General features: G+C 35.4%; 1 protein-coding gene and 2 long non-coding RNA genes across 5 annotated transcripts in view; 2 read left to right on the top strand and 1 right to left on the bottom strand.

The window, feature by feature from the left end:
- Positions 1-22,962, top strand: part of LOC147011061 (sodium- and chloride-dependent GABA transporter ine-like) — a 205,902-nt gene that overhangs the window by 155,101 nt on the left and 27,839 nt on the right. The gene's annotated exons all lie outside the window — the stretch shown is intronic.
- Positions 1-22,962, bottom strand: part of LOC147011063 (uncharacterized) — a 105,205-nt gene that overhangs the window by 31,468 nt on the left and 50,775 nt on the right. For all 3 annotated transcript variants that reach the window (XR_015052403.1, XR_015052402.1, XR_015052404.1), the window contains one exon: positions 3,238-3,436. This is a non-coding gene — a long non-coding RNA (uncharacterized LOC147011063). The remainder of the gene's footprint in view (positions 1-3,237; positions 3,437-22,962) is intronic.
- On the top strand, positions 5,290-8,651 carry LOC147011064 (uncharacterized). Its single transcript, XR_015052406.1, has 3 exons — positions 5,290-6,283; positions 6,381-6,545; positions 6,643-8,651. It is a non-coding gene; the product is annotated as an uncharacterized LOC147011064 (long non-coding RNA).

The raw sequence follows: 22,962 nt of genomic DNA on the forward strand, positions 1-22,962 counted from the left end.
GGCTGGGATGGTACCATTCTCCAGCATTTAAGGTGCAGCTTTAGAGTTGCTTCAACAAGCCTGTGGTCAGTATTGAGGAACTGAGCACTCCGGTAGACGCTGCAGTTCTGGATCATCCTCCAATGACCGTCAATGAGGACATGGTCAATCTCCTTTGCCACAGCGCCAGCGTTGGAATATCAAGTCCAGCGATGAGCTTGTGGGCGCTGAAACCATGAACCAGCCACCCTAAGTCCATGACTTCTTGCAAAGTCAAGGAACTTAGTGATTTTCTGTTTCATAGTTCCTGACCCATGGGGACCAACACACACCTCATAACCATCCCTATCAGTTCCAGTCGATGCATTGAAATCCCCCAAGACTAGAAGTGTATCTTGCCTGGGGCACTGATCAACCACAGACTCGAGCATGGCGTAGAATGCATCCTTCACGGTGAGATCACTCGCCTCAGTCGGAGCATAAACAGAGACCAGGGAAATGACACCTAAGGAGTGACGAGTCCTTAATCTCATAATACGCTAGTTGACTGGTGTTACCTCAATTATCATTGGGGTCAGCTTATTGGACACAGCTGCAGCAACTCCTTGGGTATGGTAACCATCAGTGCAATCAGACCAATAGTAGGTGTAACCACCCACCATTATCTCACCGCAATCTGGTCTCCGAACCTCAGAGAGCGCTGCAATCCCGATGTCCAAACGGTTGAGCGCAGATGATAACAGAGACAGGTGATCATCCTCTCTTAGGGATAGAACATTCCAGGCAACTATCCAAAGGGATCGCCTCAGGTTAACCCAAGGAGACCGCCGTCTGGTGGACGACACCTCAGCACCACTCCGACACACTCTCCCGCAATCTGACCCAGTGATGTTACCCCGTGGTAACATCCCTGGGTCCTATCATCAAAGATTGGAGGTCCCGAAGGCTTTGCCCCAATCCCGTCATCCGGTGAGCTACCCTGCAAAGGGAAGCTGCACAGGAGGTACTCCCACAGAGTGGGTTTTCAGATTTTTTTGCGTTTTTGTGTTTTGCGGAATGAAGGGTTTTACGGTTGACGGAGTGCAAATCCTGCCACTAACCTCCGAATATAAAAGTAACCCAACTGCAGGAGGACGTCCGCAGACACAGTTGAGGACTAGATACGGATGGCCGTTGGCTCACAAGGAGCTCCTCCGCCCTTTGACAGGTTTTGTGTTTAATCCTGCTCGGTGTCTGTATATATACTGTATATATATATATATATATATATATATATATATATATATATATATATATATATATATATATATATATATATATATATATATATACATACATATACTGTATGCCCTCCACTTTTTTTTTTTTTGTATACCTTGGTCGAGGCTCGTATGAGAGCTAACACACAACTCACAGCAAGGAGGCATGAGACAAGAGGGGCGGGAGTGGAAGGAACAAAACAGTGGGGAACAGACACATTAGGTGAACTGTGGAAGGGAGAGGGATGGGGATGGGACAGGGAACATGGCGAAGAGAAGATGGACATTTCAGGGACTTTCAGGAAGGAAAGCAGGAGAAATGAAGGAAGTGGGCTTGGGTGGATTATCGGGGGTAGAAAAGATCGAGGATTTGGATGGGGGAAGATAAGATGTGGTGGTGAACAGCTGTTTTGAAAGCCTGCAGGGAAGAATGGGAAAGAATAGAGTGAGGAAGTTTATTCCAAAGGCGGGAAAAAAGAGGAATGAAAGAGTGAAGATGAGCAGTGATTCGTGATTTTGGTAGTTTTACCAGAAGGGGGTTGTTGGCAGACCTTGAGCGCCCTGTGGAAATGTGGTGGGGACAAATCGCAGAGAGAGCAAGGGGGCAAGGCTGGAGAGGAGTCGGTAGAAGACAGAAAGACCACCGACCAACCTGCGGTGATTGAGTGAGAGGCCCAAAGACTCAGCTTCATTGCGGGAGATGCCGATGATCTTAAATGCCCTGGTTTCGACAGCGTGAAGCCGAGAAAGGTGGGAGGCAGGAGCACCAGCCCAGAGGGGAGAGCAGTACTCCATCAGGCTACGGACAAAAGCTTTGTAAGTGGTCAGGAGCTCAAGAGGGCCGAGGAAGGACTTTGCACGACGGAGGATTCCCTGTCGGCGACTGGCTTTTGAGGCGAGGTTGGAAATGTGACTTTCCCAGGAAAGGTCATGGCAGATAGTGAGACCTAGGAGCTTGAAGGAAAAGACTTCTTCCAGAGGATTGTTGAGAAAGTGGATGGGGGGGTTTTGTAAATGGTCCTTTCGAAGAGACATAGTGAGAGTGTGAGATTTGTCTGGATTGAAAGACATGTTCCACGTGTTGGACCAGTTTGTGATTTTATCCAGATCTGCAGTGAGTGAAGAAGCTGCTGCTTGCCGGTCTGAGGGATGACAGTTGGTACGGCAGAGGGTGGAGTCGTCGGCAAAGAGAAATAGAGGATTTTCCAGAGAGTCTGAGAGATCATTGATGAAAACCAGAAAAAGAACAGGGCCCAGAACGCTACCTTGAGGAACTCCAGCCTGCACAGGAAGAGGGGATGAAAGAACTCCATTTAGGGCCACACGTTTACTGCGACAGGAGAGGAAGTCTGCGAGCCATGAGTGGAGATGGCCTTGAATACCATGGGAAGAGAGTTTGGTGAGTAGGGCAGGGTGCCAGACTGTGTCAAAAGCACGTGATATGTCCAGGGATACGGCTCGGATTTCCTGTCTGGCATTGAGGACCTCCATCCATTGATGGGAGAGCAGAAGCAGCATATCCAGGGTAGAGTGACCTGGTCTGAAACCAAATTGATGATTGGAAATCAAGCCATTGGAGAAGAGGAAGGATTTCATGACTGAAGCGATGATGTATTCCATCACCTTGCTGATGATTGGGAGAAGGCTGATTGGTCTGTAGTTACAGGGATCTGTTTTTGCACCTTTTTTATGCAGGGCAGTGATGTTAGCAGATTTCCAAGCAGATGGCAGATGACCTTGGGCAAATGAGAGGGTGAATAGAACAGAGAGAGGGTGAGCAAGAGCAGAAGAGCAGGCTTTGAGGACACGTGGGCTGTAACTTTGTAACATTAACAGCTTATGCCCTCCACCTTGTGACATAAAACATACCAGATGTTATCCTATCTTTGGGAATTGCCCTTCTTTTCTTAAAAATAAAAGAAATAAAATAAAATAAATAAAAATATATATTAAAAAGTCTTTTATTTCATCCAACAAACAGCCTAACATATATCCTCACCTTTTAAAGCTCGGTTCGATACTGCGCACCTTCCACGGAGAACTTGGCTTCCTGTGACTGAGAAAACCATGCGTCCCTCAAGAGATTCCTCACTTTTGGCTTCATTGGCGTCCACCCGTGGCCAGGCAGAATCCTTCTCCACGGCTGGAGGGGTCATCCGATCCTCGTCGCCATCTTTCGAAGCGGGTTTTCCAGCTCCCTCAAAACAGTAAAAAAAAAAGAGTTAGTTTACATGAAAGCCGTTTATTCGATAAAACAAAAGAACACTTCCATGCACAAGAAGGAAGGCCACAACTCTCAATGCTATTGCAAGTCGAAGACTTAAAACTTACATAGAATTTGAGTATATATACAGTTTTTATTATGACATCAGATGGACTTTTGTGGACTTCAAATTTGCAACATAGAGAGGTTTTGTTTTGTTTTGGGTGTTGTTTTCTGTCTCGGGAAGGGGTGTGGGGAGGGGGGAAATAGAAAAGAGCCATGTTTTGCCTTGCTGACTAAATGGTCACCAGACAATGGTTAGCAAACAGGTAGGGTTTTACAAGATTGTTTTCGACTTTAACAGAGAAATGCGGTCTGCTCTTCACTCGCTTTCTCAGCATCAACATTTATTGAATTATTTTTCAAAGTACTAAACGAAGACAATTTTGTATTTTACATCTATCTATAATTCCAGCAGTCTCTGTGTGTGTGTCTGTCTGTCTGTTTGTCTGCGACCGCAGTTTCTCGACGACCGCCAGTCCGATCGGATTGAAACTTGCCAGGAATATTGCCAGGGCCCCGCAGATGTGCCTTTTCGACTTTTGATGTCAATCAGACGAGCTGTTCCCAAGTTACGGCCATTTATCTGTCGACCAATGACAAGACATGGTGCTATGATGTCATGAATGACTTCACAGTTCATGTTTGTTTTTTATTTATTTCTTTATTTTGTGTTTTTTTGCACGATTGACGGTCTGATCTGATTGACACTTGCCAGGAATATTGCTGGGGACCCACGGATGTGCCTTTTTGAGGTTTGATATTTATCGGATAAGCGGTTCCCAAGTTACGGCCATTTATCTGTCCACCATTGACAAGACACGGTGCTATGACGTCACGAAGACGTCACAATTAATGTTTGTTTATTTATTTATTTTTTTGTGAATACATTTACAGAGAGAGGGGTGAGAGAGGAGGGGGGAGAGAGGGGAGGGAGAGAGGGTGCAAGAGAGGGGAGGGAAAGAGGGGGTGAGAGAGGGGGCGTCACAATTCAAGAGAGGGGGAGTGAGTAGGGGGCGAGAGAGTGGGGGCGAGAGCAGATGTGCCTTTTTGAGGTTTGATGTCAATCGGACGAGCGGTTCCCAAGTTACGGCCATTTTATTGCTTTTTTCAGTGTTGAAAAGGTGTATATATCGCAGCTGAAGTGTCGTTCCACCTTCTCACCTTATCATTGCACATTATTGCACACTTTGGAGTAATTGCTACAATATATTTGCGAGATGTTAAAAACCTACAGAATCTTTTAGCTTGTTCCTGGCTTTGATTCGCACAAAGTCCTCGATTGTTTCGCGTGTGCTTACTCTCCTGAATAGTTCGTGTTCAGCACTCAGTATAGCCAGCAATGCCAAACGATCTTGGCCAATCATATTACGCAGATAGTTCTTGATCCTTTTCAATTTTGAGAATGATCATTCTCCTGTACAGTTCGTGACAAACATTGACAGGTATAACCGCAAAGATATCTCCACGTTGGCGAACGCTGCCACCATCTCGTAGTTGTGGATTGTGGAAAAGATAGTAGTTTCAGACAATTTTTCCGAGTCTTCTGTCTGCATCGTCTTGAGATATACCTGGAAATGTACAATTTCTGAAACCAGAGAAGGTTCCAGGTCGTTCGGGTAACTCTTGACCAGGTCTGCAGCGGAGTCGCGGAGCTTATCCGTCTGCATGGTCGTTATTTCTGAAAAGAATGAGAAACGCTGACGGAGTGTTCCATAGGCCTTGAGGCGATCTCCTAGTGACGTTAGTAGGGTAAGAATACTGATTCTGGCTCACTTTTCCCCATGTAAATGAATGGGGGATTTTCAGCGATTTATATTTTTTTTCCCTAAAAATAAATCCCCTTTTTATCCCAAGGTATATTTATTTGTCTCCCCTTTTAACTTGGAGGTTGAACCTCATTGAATTGAACACCTGGGGGTTGAACAGCTCACTCATTGAACCTATAAAGATTTGTTCATTCTCAAATTCCTTCAATAGTTTAATTTTCTTTGCACAATAATCCCCATCTAAAATATTGACAAACAAAACATTTGAATCTTTATATTTTTTAAGATACCCCATTTGTGTCATTACGAAATGATAAACTTCTCTTAATGCTCTTGTTTGACCACCTCCTGAGCCACAGGTTATTTTTTGTTAAGCCCCGCCCACTTTTCTTTAAGCCCCGCCCACTTTTGTTAAGCCCCGCCCACTTTTCATAAGGTAATTTTTCTAAGCCACGCCCACTTTTCCTAAGCTCCGCCCACTTTTCCTAAGCTCCGCCCACTTTTCATAAGGTATTTTTCTAAGCCACGCCCACTTTTCCTAAGCTCCGCCCACTTTTGCTAAGCTCCGCCCACTTTTCATAAGGTATTTTTCTAAGCCACGCCCACTTTTCCTAAGCCCCGCCCACTTTTGCTAAGCTCCGCCCACTTTTCATAAGGTATTTTTTTCTAAGCCACGCCCACTTTTCCTAAGCTCCGCCTACTTTTGCTAAGCCCCGCCCACTCTTACATCATTTCCAGTTCATCTCTGACTCACAAAGAAATCACTAGAAAATTACAGGATGTTATGGTTTTGAAAAATTTCCCAATGAAGGCTTGCCTAGGCTTGCCCAGGGAATTTCCAAAGGAAACCACACCCACCAGTCTTTCTCTATAAAAGCTTCAAACCCAGGCTCCATTTTAAACATTTGTTCTTGCTGGCAATGGTGTTCTGTGTGCTTGTCTCAAACTCTCTGTCTTCTATGGAACTAAACCTTCAAGTTGATGAACTGGATTCAAACCTCTTATCTATTGAGGTAAGATTTTTTATTTTCCTATTTTCAAACTTTGATTGAAGCATACTCATTTAATAATTAAATAACTTAATTAATACATTATTATTTTCTCTCACAGGAAATTGTATCTGAAAATACTGCTTTTGCTACAACTTGGGGGGAAATTGTTGGCTTGGTTGAAGACCTTGAGTGGGATGACTTTGGTGTTCCTTGGAACTCTCTGTCTTCTATGGAACTAAACCTTCAAGTTGATGAACTGGATTCAAACCTCTTATCTATTGAGGTAAGATTTTTTATTTTCCTATTTTCAAACTTTGATTGAAGCATACTCATTTAATAATTAAATAACTTAATTAATACATTATTATTTTCTCTCACAGGAAATTGTGTCTGAAATACGAAATGAAAATACTGCTTTTGCTACAACTTGGGGCGAAATTGTTGGCTTGGTTGAAGACCTTATGAGCGACCAAGACCCACAGAACGAGTTCGTCCTTGATGACCCAACCAAAGAGTTATACCTTGGAGACCAGCAAAATCCTGAAAAAGAGTTTTACAGCAATAGTACTCATTGTGAGTTATCAAGACAATACCCACTGAACAAGTTATACCTTGATGAGCCAGAATACAAGTTTTACCTTGGAGACTCACAAATTTTGAAAAAATCAGTAAATGAGTTCTGCCTTGATGGTTTAAATAACTACCTTGGAGACTCAGGAAAAGGGTTCTGCCAAGATGGTTCTAAATATGGGGCCTACCTTGGAGACTCACAAATTTTGAAAAAATCAGTAAATGAGTTCTGCCTTGATGGTTTAAATAACTACCTTGGAGACTCAGGAAAAGGGTTCTGCCAAGATGGTTCTAAATATGGGGCCTACCTTGGAGACTCACAAATTTTGAAAAAATCAGTAAATGAGTTCTGCCTTGATGGTTTAAATAACTACCTTGGAGACTCAGGAAAAGGGTTCTGCCAAGATGGTTCTAAATATGGGGCCTACCTTGGAGACTCACAAATTTTGAAAAAATCAGTAAATGAGTTCTGCCTTGATGGTTTAAATAACTACCTTGGAGACTCAGGAAAAGGGTTCTGCCAAGATGGTTCTAAATATGGGGCCTACCTTGGAGACTCACAAATTTTGAAAAAATCAGTAAATGAGTTATCCTTAAGAGACTTTGTAAGTTGGTTTTACTTTGAATACTTGAAATGTGGGTTCTGGATTGATAACTCACAATGTGATACATATCTTGGAAACTCAACGGGAATGTGGTTATACCTTGAAGACTTGGAAAGTTGGGTTTATGTTGGACACTTGAAACTTTTTTGGGGGCTTTTATTTATTTATTTATTTATTTATTATTATTATTATTTTATTTATTTATATTTTGGAGACTTTTGGAGTTGCTATCACTCTTTGGGATCTAAACCTATCGATGTAGTTCTTTGTCGGATGGTGCTTGATGGGAGCAAGATCAAGAAAGTTCTGGGAAGAAAGTGCAGGCTTACTCCCCCTTTCTACGTCATCAAACCTGAAAGCCTTAAAAGACAGAATTGGAAGAAGAAAAAAAACGTAAAAATATATATATATAGGTGGAAATCTCATTTTGAAAAAGACATTGTGTTGGGCGAGGATTGAGTTGGGGTTGAGATTTTGAATGTGAGGGTTGGGGTTGAGATTTTGAATGTGAGGGTTGGGACACACACACACATACACATCAACAAACAAAAGTTAAGCGTTGACTATTCAGTTGAGGATTCTGTGTTTGGGGTTCACAGATCTAAGAACGTCCCCCTTGACACACATTATATACTGTTATACACCTCGGACTTGGCCCTCGAGTGTCCACAACGGTGTATAGTAGGAGGGAGTGAAGCGCCAACCTATTGCTCCCATTACACACACACACACAAACAAAAGTTAAACCTTGACTATTCAGTTGAGGATTCTGTGTTTGGGGTTCACAGATCTAAGAACGTCCCCCTTGACACACATTATATACTGTTATACACCTCGGACTTGGCCCTCGAGTGTCCACAAAGGTGTATTATCTGCTTAGTTTTGTCTTTTGTAATTCCTGTGAATAAAATGAACCTAAAATCTCTTCCCCTTCCAAATCATATATTTTATAAGTCCAAGGAACTGTATCTATTACATCAACAATTTTAAAAAGTTCTTTCGTCCATCGTTCAGTAAAACCCTTTTCAAAATGAGATTTCCACCTATATATTCTTACGATATCACCAACTTTGAACTTAGGTTTTCTGACATTAATCTCTTTTTCATATTTTAATTTTGTAAATGTTTCTGATGGCTTCATATTCGTTGACGTGTGAATCGTGTCATTATACTTATCCACAATATCCTGAATAAAAGATGACCATTGTTGTGAACCGAGTTGTGTGAATTTTTTATATAGTCTCTCTTTTAAGGTACGATTAAAACGTTCAACAACAACTGCCTTCCCTTCATTAAAGGTACTGTATAATGTAATACTGTTATTTTTTAGAAAATTCATAAATGTCTTGTTATAAAACTCTCTACCCTCATCAGTCCACAATTTCTTAGGTTTTCTCTTACTTTTATTAAATATCTGTTGAAAAGCTAACATAAGAGTATTACCTGTTTTGTTTTTAAAGGGACAACCCACGCATATCTACTCCTCAAATCAATAACGGTTAAAGCATACTTGTACCCCTTATCATTATTGAGTTCAATCAAATCAGCAGACCAGATATAATCAACTTCCTTGGAATAAACTTTCCTTCTCTGAAACTTTGTGAATATTGGTTTATGTAATTCATCAGCTAATTGCTCTTCAGTCTTAATGGCATCATTAGAGCCTATAAGTTTTTTGAATTTCCAAGTCCAAGTTTCAATTTAGCACTAATCATCTTCTTCACGATGAACCTATCAACTTTTTCTCTCAAGGTTGGATTTTGTATCAGAGACAAATTATACAACATTTCTCTATCGGCTTCATGCTTTTCTTCCAACGTTGTGGTATTCCCATAATCAATATCGTGTCTCATGCACACTTCATCAACTCTATTGATTGGTTTACTCCAGGATTTAGGATTGTCTGCCTCATCTAATCTTTTATCTAAGTTTGTGCCTGGACCACAGAAAGAATAACCTGGAAGATGTAATTCCCTGGTATTCCAGTAGTTGTAAATTTACTTCCTGATAAAAACTTTTGTATATCTCCTCCGAGTTTGTGTTTGGAGATAAATTGATTTTTTTGAACCACACACCGAACATATACCTTTTTGTATAACCCTGTTATTTTTACTTTTAATATATGAAATATTTTTAGTATTAGTTTTCTTTTTACATTTGAGACAATAACTCATTTATTTATGAGAAAAATTCCTGCAGAGTGCAAAAACCTTTTTAGTTTCCAACATGCACATTTGAATCTTAATTTTTAAAACATAAAGAATCCTTAGAAATGCCTTCACTCTCTCCTCCATTTATTTAAGAAAAAACTTGAATTAAAATCCATATCTTGTCGATGCTAATAGTCTTGTCGAAAGTATTGCAAATAGACTTGTCAATTCTTTGTTTTCCTCCTCGGTGGGTTGAGTTATTTTCTGTAATACCACCAATCTTTTTTGAATCTCACTGGTTTCCATATTTTGATATTTATTCATTCTCTCTCTTTCCTCCCTCTCTCTCTTCTCTCTTTCCTCCCTCTCTCTATTCTCTCTTTCCTCCTTCTCTCTCTTCTCCTTTTCCTCCTTCTCTCTCTTCTCCTTTTCCTCCTTCTCTTTCTTCTCCCTCTCTCTCTCTTCTCTCTTTCCTCCTTCTCTCTCTCTTCCCTCTCTTCTTCAACTCCTTCCTCATCCCTTACTATACTTGAATCGTTTACACCCCATAGAATATTATACATATATTCATCAGGATTTCTTGTTATTCCTGTATCCAAAATAATTTTTTTACAACAGGATACCAATAAAATTTCTTTTGAATTTCTAAAAGAGCCTTACCTTTTCTTAACCTTATAATTTTTTCATTATTTAACATTCTAATTAAATCTAAAGTTGTCGGTTTATCAACATCAGCATAATGCCAATCTTTTATTGAAAATACCTCATTCTTATGTTGTAGAACATATTTATTAAAATACCGAATACCCTTTTCTTGAAGGTATGCTTGAACACAGAAATGATAATTTTCTTGAAGCCTTCTTGCTGTCATTTATGTATTAGAAATATATGTTAGAATAATATTATGGCACGAAACACCTCCCCATCTTCCCATAGTTAAATCATTTTGTATTTCCTTACTTATTATATATAATCCTGTTTTTTCTGTTTTCATGAGATAAACAAGGGCAAAACCATTATTATATTTACCCTTATTAAATTCTTTTATTTGTTGTTTACTAATCGTGGCTCCACAAAACTCATTCTCGATACCAAGTGGATAATATTCTTCCTTACGAGACTGATTTAATTGTTCCAGGTCTTCGAGGTTAATTTTAAATGACCAATTATACCCTAAATCATTCATATCATACCCCCATTGTTCTATTCTCATACAAACGATACGCCCTTCTTTATAAAAATTTATTTTAATTCGAACTGTGAATTCTGTATGACCTGGAGATAATATCAACACTTCTGTATCTTTAGAATACACAGCCGTTTTATTTAAGTATATATATTGTGATAAATCGCTTAATCTCACCAAGTCATTCGCGTCAGTCGGGCTTGGATAATTTTTTAATTTATAAGCATTTTTCATGTTAATATTTTTGTTTATATTATATTTATATCGTTCAGCCTGTGCCTTTGTGTAATAATTTGATAAATCAATATCCAGTTCTTGAGATACACCAAAGATAGAACCATCTTTACCAACATAAGTCATTTATATTAGATTAAAAATAATATCATAAAATTTTTTATTTTTGTTGAGTTGAAATAACACATATAGACATAATTGACCACAACACTTGGAATTTAATTCTTGGACTTGAAATGTTTGATAAACACCATTCTGTAAGAATTTTATGACTTCAACAGGTGGTGGAAGACCAAAACTATCAAAATAATATTTGTCTTGACTATTAAAAATACAAACCCAATGAGAACCGTTCCCATCATTATCTTCTAAGTTCATAATAATATTCTTTGTATGTTTCGACACATTTGTTAATTCATCTCTCATACAAATAACCACATTATGAATTTTTAATTTCTTACAATATTTGGCAAGTTGTAAATTTGATGTTGTATTATTTCCAAATTCTTTCAACCACTCATCAATGCTCATTTATTTATTAGAAAGATATAATCCATTACCTCTTTTCGTTAATTTTACACCTGCTTGTGCTATAGAAGAAAGCATATCTCCAACTAACAATCTCGCTTTATCAGGCAGACCTTCAAGTTTTTCAGCAAAATCTACAATTACACCACTTCCACTAATTTGTTTCTCCAACTCTTTGTTATGTCTTTCCAATTCTTTTTGAGCCTGGAGTTGAGCCTTCCTTTCGTTGGCAGTTTTGACCGCTGTTGAAATACCACCCGTCAATGCTCCAACCGCACTTAAACCAGCAAATAAAGGAATTAGAAATGGGAGAAATCCTCCACTCGTCTCTCTTATTGAATATTTTTTCAACATTGGTTTTGTCATTTTAATTTTAAGTGAGCCAGTGTCATTCAAGATTTTAACCTGTTCTCTTGTGAGCAAAACATCAATTCTTACTGCTCCTTTTCTCTGAATTGTATTAACGTTAATCGTACAAGGCTTTTGATTTTGAACACAAGATGATAGTTTATGAAGATTGATTTGATTAACATATACCCCAGTTGGTACTTTGCCACTCATTTATTTAACAAAAAATTATGTGAGACTAATCATCACACCATTATCTGTATTAATCTGCAATTCTGTTTCTTCCAAAAGCAAACAATATGTATCAACTTCTTCACTCTCTCCTCTTTCAATGTATAGGGAAGTATCCACTCGATTAGACTTTATAGTTTCTTTTTGAGCGCTCAGGTCAAACGTATAGATTGTATACAAACTTTTAAATGCTGTCATATCCAAAATAGGTTCTTTATTTCCATTACTTTCACACACCTTTTGGTAAGACTTGTATGCTTCAGCAAAATCATTTTTTCCCAATTAATTTCCAATCTATCTCGTGGATAAAATGTTCCATCTAGAGAAACGCGAAGTTGTTTCACCTTAGCATTATCACTCAATGCATTATTCTTATCAGTCGCAGTATCACCATCTGGCTTTTTAAAAATCATCCACAGATATCGTGGCTTTCCTTCCAGAACACCCAAATTCCACGTGTAAGTAGTTTGATTGAGTTTAACGTGTTGACATCTTCTTTTGAGGTATGATACACTGAGTGGTTTTTTTGAGTTAAGTCTTCGATTCAACATCTCTTCTGTTTTAAGATTAGGAGTATATTCACTGATATACCAACTCATCTCCTCAATTACAAATTTATTCTGATCACCAAAAGCATTACCAACACCAAAAAGCAATCGATTTTCATTATCATTCCTTTGTAGTTGAAATCTAATTTTAAGACCATACAGAACTTTATCATAATCACAAAATCCAAATATACCTTTAAGAGGAACTGCCACAGTAAAACTATTTTCTGCTTTTGTATCATCATTATACATTCCTTTCCTTTGAATATATCCAGGGTCTGTGTTTGTTCCCGTTGACATATCAGGAATAAAACCTTCGACAGACCCCTTTCCCATTCTATCACTGAATGTATAGAGTGTAAATTTCATCATTTCAGATACAGCAGAGACATAATCAACCGCTTCAACTTCTTGTGTTCCAATATACAATCGCACACTATCAAACATTTTCCAGAAGAAATCATTTACAAGTGTAGCGTTTGTGTTATTCCCAGCCTTAGTGAATTTAAATTTACACAACAAGAAACTTTCGGAGAGATTCAAATAGGTTTGTTGATTATTTATTTCAAAACTTTTTGTACCATTTGTATTCCAGTCTGTTCCAGTTATTGCATTTAGCTTGAAGTAATCTTCTTTTTTAGTGGAGTTTGAGATAATAATAGTATCATCCAAATCATAGATACTATCAATTGCTTCCATACTTGTATTTATTTAGGAAAAAGATGTTAAAACTTTTGAAACCCTGATCCAAGTATTTGAATTATTTTCTGTCGTTCTTGGGGGACAACTGAGTTTTACCTTTCTTAATTTCTTTTATTGCTTGTAATTTATGAGATTCTTTCTGAGCATCTTTTATACTCTTTACAGCACCTGCTACATTTCCCACAGCAGAAGCAGTTGAACCAATTAGGTCTTTATGTTTAAGAATAGTTGAACCAATACCCATGAGAGTATCAATTATCCCATCTCCTCTAAATTGATGTCCAACACCCCTTTGTCTCTTAGGTTTATAGTATCCTCTACCAAGATACATACCTTCACCCTTGTAGTACGGGGAAAGGAACATCCCATCCCCTGTAATTATTTTATATTTTCCCAACTCGTGCTTCCTCACAATAACCATCGTATTTATTTATTGAAAAACTTCACGTAGGTGAATTCTGATGGATATAACTTCTCCATTAAAAGAGATCACACGATTATCTTGGTCGGTTATCCTAAAATTTACTCTGTGTATGGTTTTTCCTGACACAGGTAGATAAACCAAATTTTTAGGCTCCATATTGAATTTATAACCAATTGGGGTTGAGTATGCGCTGAATGAAAATATTGTATTTGTTTTTAATCCATCATTATAAGCACCATCAATCAAATCACAGTGAATTAACACCGAATTTATTCCTGAGGATATTTGAATGACATTATCACTGTAAAACGTCCCATTAGTTTCAATCTTTTTTGAGGAGAAACCTAATAACTCTCTAAATGAATTATCAATTGTGAAATCAACCTTGTAGTTATTTTTAACTTTAATCGTTGATTTTGAAGTATGTTTTTGAATGTTTATAACAATATTTTTTGGTTCATCACCCTGTTCTTTCATAAGACGAGCAATTTCGGAAGATATTTGAGAAATCTCGTATGCTCCGGGTGAGACTGTTATCGTTTTGTATCCACTTCCCGGATTATAACTAAACTTGTCATTTTTCTCGGTTATATTAAATAAGGTATTATAAGTCTCCATGGACAATAAAGATGCCTCATATTCTTTTGTTGTGTCAAGTTGTAGTGGGTATGGGAATGAAGATGTGTGGTCGCTTGTTGTGAAATTAAAACTCAGGATTGTGCTTCTCATCTTATTTAATATGAGTTAAAATGTCTTTATATTGAGATTTATTAATTATTTTCATGTTCATCAACTGGTCTAAAATGGCTGATGCTTCATTAAAACAATTGTTATTTCCAGCCTTCTTACTGCCGAACAACAATAACAGTCTATTAACTAATTGCGATGGGTCATTTGGAAGAAAACTAATACCTGAACCAAGGATACTTAAAGCCTGAATAATGTGTTTCTCCTTCTCATTCTTCCTACTTTTACCAGAAAGAATAACCTTATAATTTAGAGTGTTCAGCAAATCAATATATACTCTATCATCATTATTTTCCATATCCAATGGTTTATCAATATACTTTGATTCATCCCTCACAGTTGAACCTTGTCTTCCATCTTTTGTGAGAAGAAACATTAATCTCGGAGTTAGTTTAACAGGGGGTTGAGCAGAACTTAAGAACCTTAATTCATCATTAAATATCAATACCTTTTCTTGAACAAGATGAAATATTGCTGGTTGTTCTGTTGGAATGAGTCCTGCTTTGGTTTTTGAATCCGCTGAATATTCATTGTTTTGAACAGCATTCACAATATAATCAGGGGGTTGATTAATCTCTTCCAGTTGTTGAAATAAACCTTCATCATCATATTCTAATTCTCCTAAATGCTCTAATTCTTCCTCCGTCATTTGACTGAAATCTTTTAACATTTGAAGCTTTCTAGGAGTATATTCTACTGTGGGAACTGTGGAAACATCTTTCATTTTTTCTTGGGAAGTTTTTAAAAGTGGTTTAAAAAATTTATCTTGATTTTTTTCAAATGCTTCTTCGCCCGTTAGTTTCTGTCTGCGTTTCTTCTTTATGTCTTCCTGTTGTTTTACAACTTTTGAAACCAACTCTTGATGTTCCTTAAATCTTCTTGCTCTTTCTTTTGTATCCATTTATTTATTGTAAAATATCATTTAATGAATTGTAAAGATCAACAGGGAAATTTTCCTTTTCTTCATCATTCAAGTAGATGTGTTCAAATAAATCCTTTTCTTTAAATATTTCATCAAATTCTTTATTAACATTAATGCGAGTTGTAATTTCTTCTTCACTAATCCTTGCATCTCTGCTTTTCATACGTTTGTGTTGAGTTTCTTCATCAACATCAAAACCGAATGATAAAATCTTCACTCCGCTCAGATATTTAATAATTTGTCTCGTTCCTTCTGGATTAGTTTCTAATATCCCAACACCACCAGATTTTAGTTTCTTTAACTCACTCTTACAATGTGAATATTTTGTTGTACCAAGAGAAACCTCCTCAAATATTTGTCCTTCATTCCTCAATCGCATATGTTCCTCCACTGAAATATAGTGATAATCTTCACCTTTTACTTCTCCAGGTCTTATTGCTCTAGTTGTTGTTGATACAATGCGTATCACGGGGTGTTTTTTAAGTAAATTTACAATATTCTCATTTGTACTACACAAGAACCTTGATTTATGAAAGTTTTTTCCAGAAGCAGATTTACCCACAAGATTTATAATAATAGTTGTCATTTATATATGTAATTGTTTATAAAACAAAAAATATATCCCTTAATATCTCATCTTGTTTCACAACAATATATTTATATTTTTCAGTCGTGTGCTTCATATAATCCTCAAATTTCTTTTTACTACATAATGTAGAACAATTATCTCTCCAAAAATTATTGATATCTATTGAATTTAACTTGAATAAAATAAAAGTATTAGCATTGTTTCTGATGGAACGACGAGGAAGTTGAAAGTACGATTGACTAAGATAAATACAATTACAAGAAGAATGTCTCCCTCTTGTGTAGTAGCTGTCCATTACCGTTTGGTTTCTCTCATTAACACAATCATCAAAGATAACGAGGTTCTTTTTGATTTATCCAAATCTTGGGGAGACGGTATATCATCCGTATTATCACTAAGAATACAAGTTATAAGATTTGATTTCTTTTTACATCTCTGTGTATCACAAAATAGTTGAATTATATCTTCAATGTTATAATCATTTAGGTTTTTGACGTTTAAATAAACCTATTATATCTTCTTTTGAAGACCAGCATTAAAACCTTGTGAGAGTAGTTGATACTCTGGTTGAAAACTCGACTTTGTGAAAATTATTAAATTATCATAATCTAAAAAGTTGGGAGTGAGGAGCATTTTTAAAAGTAAGCAGGTTTTTCCACATCCACTTGAACCAACTATGAGACAACTTAATGAATTTGGGAGATTTTTATGGTTGTTAAATTTTATCTTATTTTCCCAAATAGGTAAAAAATCATTCATTTATATATTTGAAAAACAGGTTATTTAATTTATTATTGGCTTTTTTAGAAACTCTATATTTTATCCTAAGTTCAGGTTTAATTTCAAGATAATCCATTATTTTATTTATACAATATCTTGTGTTGATATTTCCCTGAAAATTACATCCATGAATAATATACAACAACAATCCTTTGAACATTTCTCTTATACGTTCAGTTTCTTCCCTTGTAAGGAAAGGTGTGTTATCATCCTCATACTTTACATTCATTTCTCTAATCAATCTTGTAAAGTAATTCATTTTTGGTGTAAATCTAAAAGAATTATTTTCCTTTTTATATTTTTTATTATCATTAATTAGAAGATAATCACAGAATATACATTGTTTATAGGCTTTTGACTCTGTGTTTAATCCCTGTCTTTCACACGCAGGACAATTCTCAAATTTGTTATATGGAGAATCAGGAAAGTCTAGCATATTTATAAAGTAAAACTTTACTTAAACTGAAATTCATCTATACTTTCAGTTGTATATTACCATCGATATCGATATACTTTTTTTCATTATCAGATTCAACGACAACATTTTTTATATTAAAGGTAATTTTAAAATTATCGTTAACTACTATTGAACGAAATGTCATTTCACCTGATATATTAACATCCTTTATTTCATCAAGATTTACATCTTTAGGGTTGTTGAAAAAAATACAAATTTCTCCTTGCATATTACAGATGGTCTTATCTTTTCTTTCTAAAGCTTCATCCATAAGGTTTTTGTTCTTTGATACTTTTTCTTGTTTCATTGCTTTTTCTAGTTTTGAATATATGACTAGAAGGAGAGGAGAAACTTTTGTTAGAGATACTTTAATTGATGTTCTACCAGGTATACTAAAAGCCCTTCCACTGAAGGAAATTGAAGAACTCATATTATTTACCATAATAGTTTTTATCCAATAGTTGTTATATTTATCTTTGTTCAATTTTACATCCTTGACATATTTCTCAGTATCTTTAACAGATGAAGAGATTGATTGAAACTTGTCTTTTGTGTCTTGAAACATTGTATTTATTAAGTGAAAAAGTTGGAGGATAAAATGTTTTTAAGCACAGATTCACCTATAAATTAAACGAAATTTTCATCAAGAAAATTTTAGTTTAAGCAAAGTTTTATTCTATAAATATGGTGAATACAACGTACTGCGATGTTTGTAATCACGAATATAAACATTATAGAAAACACCTCCGAACCAACAAACACACATTTAATCTATTTCATCAAATATCTCCTCTTGAGTTGGAAAGAAAACATTGTGATATCTGTTCAAAGGATGTTTTGAAGAGTAGTTATAATCAACATCTTCAATCACAAAAACACAAGAAAAATGAGTTTAAAGTAAAGGGAGACTATTATATTAAAAACACTGATGAGGCATTTAAAGGGCATATAAAAATAAGGATTTTTCAATTTGGAGAACCCAGTCCATCATCAATAGCTGAATCAATTGAAATAGTGAAACCCGATGTTGAAAAATTTATTAAAAAGACATTAAAAGAAATAAAAACTTTAAAGTTTTATATGGGAGTGAAAATGAATATGAAAAGACAAGATGAAGAACAAACTCCTTATATGAGAACAGATCTTCATTTTATAACATCATTTCAAGATTTTTTGAATAGTGGGGTTTATGAAGAACTATCAAGACAAGAGGAGGATGTTGATAATACAGTGGTAGGAAGTGGATTCAATATTTAAAAAATCATCTTTTTAGATATACACATTCTAAAATCAAACCCTCTTAAAGCTTCTTCTTATATTGAATTACCAAAAGAAATAAAACTAAAGAAGGCAGTTGTTAATATTAAGAACAATGATAATAAATGTTTTCTCTGGTCTGTTCTTGCTCACTTACATCCACCAAAATGTAATTCAGAAAGAGTAAAACAATATATGAAATATGAGAATACCTTGGACATTAAAGATTTTAAATTCCCAATGCCATTAACAGATATTCCTAAATTTGAGAAAAAGAATAATCTTTCTATTAATGTATATGGATTAACGGATACAAACAAAATTCAAATATTAAAAATTTCAAACAACTATAAAAATGAAGAAACACACATTGACCTTTTATATTTTAGTGTTGGAAAGAATTCACATTACACATACATCAATAATTTATCAAGATTAATCTCTTCTCAGGTATTCAGAACAGCAAACAAAATATATCCTTGTAAGCGATGTCTTAATTCATTTCATACAAAAGAACGATTAGAACAACATTCAAAATATTGTAGTAATCATAAATCAGCTGTAATTACAATGCCTAAACCTGGTGAAAAGATTTATTTTGAAGATTATAATAAATCTATCATGCACCCATTTGTGATATACGCTGATTTTGAATGTATCCTTAAAAAGATAAATACTGCTTCTCCTAATCCAAAAGAACCATATACAAATAAATATCAAAAACATATTCCTTGTGGTTTTTGTTATTATATCAAATCATCTGTTGGAGAAAAGTATAACAAACTTGAACATTATCGTGGAAAAAATGCTTCACAAGAGTTTGTAAAACGATTAGAAAAGGATTGTATAAGACTCACTAAATTAATGAAAGAAACAAATGAACCGATGAAATTAACCAAAGAAGAAAAATTAGAATTTAGAATGAACAATATCTGTCATATTTGTGAGGGGAAAATTAAGCAGTCTAAAGTTAGAGACCATTGTCATCTTACTGGTAAATATAGAGGTCCCGCTCATTCCTGTTGTAATCTTAATTATAAATTACCTTCTTTTATTCCAGTCTTTCTTCACAACAGCGCCAACTATGATACACATCTATTTATAAATGAACTTTCAAAAACACCAGGGAATATTTCTGCTATAACAAACACAAGTCAAAAGTATATTTCATTTTCAAAAATGATATTCACAAAACCTTTAACTCGTATTAGGTTTTTAGATTCTTACAAGTTTATGGGAACACCACTAGCCTACCTCGCATCAAATCTAAGCTCCACAGACTCTTTTCCAAATCTTAATTCATTCTTTCCAAAAGAGGAAATTCTCACTAAAGAGGAAATTCAGATTAAAGATGAAATTCTGATTAAAGAAGGAATTCTTACGAGAGAGGAAATTCAAACAAGGAATGAAATTCAAAGTAAAGAGAAAATTCTTACAAGTAAGGGAATTTATCCTTATGATTATATGGATTCATTTATGAGATTTAAAGAAACACAACTTCCTTCAAAAGAAAGTTTCTATAATAACCTTTATGAAGAAGAGATAAGTGATAAGGAATATAAACACGCACAAGAAATATGGAAAATATTTAAGATAAAGAACCTTGGAGAATATCACGATTTATATCTAAAAACAGATGTTTTATTGTTAGCTGATGTGTTTGAAGCTTTTAGATCACTCTGTCATAATAAAAATTGTTATGGATTAGATCCTGCCCACTATTTCACAGCTCCTGGTTTAGCTTGGAGTGCAATGTTGAAAATGACAAAACAAGATATAGATTTAATCAGTGATGTGGATATGCTTTTGATGATTGAGAAGTCCAAGAGAGGTGGAATATCACAAGTATGTTCAAAAAGATATGCTAAAGCAAATAATAAATATCTCCCAAATTATGATAGTGAAAAAGATAGTAATTATTTGATGTATTTTGATGCTAATAATTTGTATGGATGGGCAATGTCTCAATCTCTACCTTATGGTAAATTAGAGTGGGTGGAAGAAAAGAATTATGAAAAGGCTTTGATGAATATTGTTATTTCTTCTCAAGAGGAATTGAATGACGAAGAAGAAGGTTATTATTTTGAAGTTGATTTGAGGTACCCGAGTGATCTTCATAATAAGCATAAAGATCTTCCTTTTGCATGTGAGAAAGAAACTCCAAAGAAAGAATGGTTAAGTGATTATCATAAAAGTTTTAATATTAAAGGTAAATCAACAGAAAAGTTATTAACAACATTCTATGATAAAGAGGGATATGTTTTGCATCAGAGAAGCTTAAAACAGTTTTTAAGAGAAGGATTGAGAGTAGCTAAAATTCATAGAGTTTTAAAATTTAAACAAAGTCCTTGGGTGAAAAAGTATATTCAATTCAATACAGATATGAGAGCAAATACAAAAGTAAAATTTGAAGGGGACTTTTATAAATTAATGAATAATGCTGTATTTGGAAAGACTATGGAAAATGTTAGAAACAGGCAAAACATTAGATTCGCAACATCTTGGAAAGAAGCTTCGAGATTGATAAATAAACCAAGTTTTGAGAGAGAAGAGGTTTTTTCAGAGAACTTTTCTGCAATTCATATGAAAAAGGAAAGTATTGTAATGGATAAACCAATTTATATTGGAACAGCAGTTCTTGATTTATCAAAGATATTGATGTATGATTATTTGTATAATGACTTAAAGAAAGAGTATGGTGAAAATGTTTCATTGTTGTATATGGATACTGATAGTTTTATCCTAGATATAAAAACTGATGATGTTTATGAAGATATGAAGAAAAATATTGGAGTATATGATACAAGTAATTTCAGCAAGAAGAGTGAGTTATTTTCCAAAAAGAATGAAAAGGTTATTGGTAAGTTTAAGGATGAGTTGGGTGGAAAAGTAATGAGTGAGTTTATTGGATTGAGAGCAAAGGCATATGCTTATAAGTATGGTGAACAGATTGATAAGAGGTTAAAGGGAATAAAGAAATATGTAATAAAGAAATCAATAACCTTTAGAAATTATTATAATTGTTTGATGAATAAGAAAGAAGAATATAGGAAAATGAATACAATAAGAAGTTATAAACATAACATATATAGTGAAGAAGTAAATAAAAAGGCATTAGGAGCCTTTGATGATAAGAGATTTATTTTAGATAATGGAATAGATTGTGTTCCATATGGATATTGTATGATAGAGTGTATAAAATAGATTATGTTTTAACGATGGGAAGATGGGTTAGGGTTTTTAAGGGCTACCGCCGCGTTTTTTCACAATATATAAATGGTTAAACCAAGTATTAATCAAACTAAAGAGTGGAGAAAATCTCAGTCTTGGTATATAAATGGAAAACATAATGAATGTGAAAAATATCAAATAAGTCTTATTGAAAAAATAACTAAAACAAAGGTAAATAAAACAAATAAGCGAATTAATTTAAAAACTAGTAAGTTAGAGGATGTAAAGAAAAAAATGAATATCCTTGAATGGACTGAAAACTTTGATGGTTATCAATTGAACAATGAAAAAACAATTTACTATAATCTCAAAATGATATGTGGCTCAGGAGGTGGTCAAACAAGAGCATTAAGAGAAGTTTATCATTTCGTCATGGCACAAAAGGGGTATCTTAAAAAATATAAAGATTCAAATGTTTTGTTTGTCAATATTTTAGATGGGGATTATTGTGCAAAGAAAATTAAACTATTGAAGGAATTTGAGAATGAACAAATCTTTATAGGTTCAATGAGTGAGCTGTTCAACCCCCAGGTGTTCAATTCAATGAGGTTCAACCTCCAAGTTAAAAGGGGAGACAAATAAATATACCTTGGGATAAAAAGGGGATTTATTTTTAGGGAAAAAAAATATAAATCGCTGAAAATCCCCCATTCATTTACATGGGGAAAAGTGAGCCAGAATCAGTATTCTTACCCTACTGACGTTGTTAGCTGATCAATGATGGGTATGTAAGATGTGGTCCTGAATCTCTCTCTGGGCGGTAACTGGGTGTCATCGGCACTGTTTACTTCATCATGATGTCGCTTCCTCCTTCGAACACATCGCCGATCGTCTTCATACTCGCTGTGACCACATTTATCAATAGCAATATGTTCAAAGTCGTCGATCCGTTCCCGTAGGTCCTGTACGAACTCTGTCAGTGATTCGAGTAGTTTCACTGCCGTATTCAAATCGAGCCCCGGCTTCTGTAACTGCTGACTTGTCGCGTTGAACCTCTTTAGAATTTCCTGCCATGTTACAAGCAAAATCACCGTCTCAAGTTTTTCCAATTCCTTCAGAATAGCAGATGCCTCATTTTTGGCCTCTGAGTTTAGATGTTCATCCATCGCAAGATCGTCAAGTACCATGATATTTTGCTGGAATCCATTGGCCAGTGCTTCTACAGCATCTGCACGGGCCGACCACCGTGTA

This window comes from Eptatretus burgeri, chromosome 16 (assembly GCF_056783735.1).
Source record: "Eptatretus burgeri isolate ZD-2024b chromosome 16, Ebu_testis_v1, whole genome shotgun sequence".
NCBI classification, from domain to species: Eukaryota; Metazoa; Chordata; class Myxini; order Myxiniformes; family Myxinidae; genus Eptatretus; species Eptatretus burgeri.